Source organism: Pygoscelis adeliae, unplaced genomic scaffold (assembly GCF_000699105.1).
Source record: "Pygoscelis adeliae isolate BGI_AS28 unplaced genomic scaffold, ASM69910v1 Scaffold144, whole genome shotgun sequence".
In the NCBI taxonomy this organism is placed as follows: Eukaryota; Metazoa; Chordata; class Aves; order Sphenisciformes; family Spheniscidae; genus Pygoscelis; species Pygoscelis adeliae.
Window position 1 is genome coordinate 369,307 of NW_008824551.1, and position 1,728 is coordinate 371,034.

Here is a 1,728-nt window from a genome sequence, read left to right on the forward strand (position 1 = left end):
AGTCTTGCTGATCACTCCTTGGCTCTCCAGTCAATGAATCAGCTTATGGATGGGAATCAGGGAGTCTCGGTTGGTGCAATATGGCCACCGGTGCACCGCTGTGGTGGCGATCGGCACGTGTTGTTCTTCGACCCTCAACAACCCCACAACAGAAGGGTCCTCCGAGAGACCGGGCAAGGTGGGCAGCTGTTTAATTTCCTCCGTCTCCAAGGCATCTATACCAAAAGCCCACCGGTACCCTTCTGGGCTCTTAAAATAGCCTCTCCTGCGGTAGTCGATGCCAAGGATGCACGGAGCCTCTGGGCTAGTCACAATGGGGTGCTTTCGCCACTCGTTCCCACTTAGACTCACTTCAGCCTCCAGTACCGTTAGCTGTTGGGATCCCCCTGTCACTCCAGAAGTACAGATGGGTTCTGTCCCTTTATAGCTTGATGGCATTAGGGTACACTGTGCACCAGTGTCCACTAGAGCCTTATACCCCTGTGGGTCCAATGTGCCAGGCCATTGAATCCACACAGTCCAGTAAACCCAGTTGTCCCTTTCCTCCACCTGGCTGGAGGCAGGGCCCCTCTAGTCCTGGTCATAGTATTCATTACTCACTTCTTGTAAATGTGAATCAAAAGTCCCTTTATTAAGATCAGAAGTGAGATCAGCCCTTCTACTCTGTCTGGGGAACTCCCCGCTGGAAACTGGAGCAGCCATTTTCCTGGAAGAACCCCCTTTCGTGATTGTTTTTCCTTGCAGCTCACGTACCCGTGCCTCTAGGGTTGAGGTAGTTTTTCCATGCCACTTCCTCATGTCCTCTCCGTGGTCACATAGGTAAAACCACAGGGTGTCCCATGTTGTGTACCCACTATATCCTCTCTCTTGAGCAGAGGGATGCTGACTTCTAATAACTGAGATACTATTCCGTACAGGTGGGGAGTAGGACATATCCTCTTTTTGTTGCTGGATCTCCCAGGACAGTTTCTCCACAGCCGAGACTAGGGAGGAAGAAATATTTTCTTCCTATTGCTGGAGTTGGCCAGCCAATTCATCCACTGTTTGTCCTTCTCCGTCTTTCCAGGTCATTACTGCCAATGAGTTGGCATATGATGATGGTGCGCTCCGTACAAACTTCCACCACGTGGGTCGCGTGCACTTGACTTCATCTGGATCTTTGGATAACTGCTCGTTGTTCAGGTCACCATAAATCACCTCCAGCATGGCTAATTCCCTTAGGTACTGGATACCCTTCTCTGTGGTGGTCCACTTGCTTAGGTGACACATAACATCTTTCTTGAAGGAATACATTTCCTTCACGCCGGAGTGGAGTCACCTCCAGAGGCCGAGGGCTTGTGCCCCTTTTCCAAACGCTTTGTCAATGCCCCCTTCCCTGGAAAGGGATCCAGTTGCTTGGCTTCCCTACCCTCTAATTCCAGGCTACTGGCCCCATTACCCCAGCGTCGGAGCAGCCAGGTGACAATGTGCTCACCTGGATGACAGCTGAAATCTTTTCGTGTATCTTGCAGCTCACTCCCCCCGCAGCAGTGGGATGGGGGAGAGAATCAGGGAGAAAAAAAAAGTAAGACTCATGGGTTGAGGTAAAGACAGCTTAATAGGACAGAAAAGGAAGGGAAAATAATAATAATACTTATAATAATAATGATAAAAGAATATACAAAATAAGTGATGCACAATGCAATTGCTCACCACCTGCCAACCGATGCCCAGCCAGTCCCTGAGCAG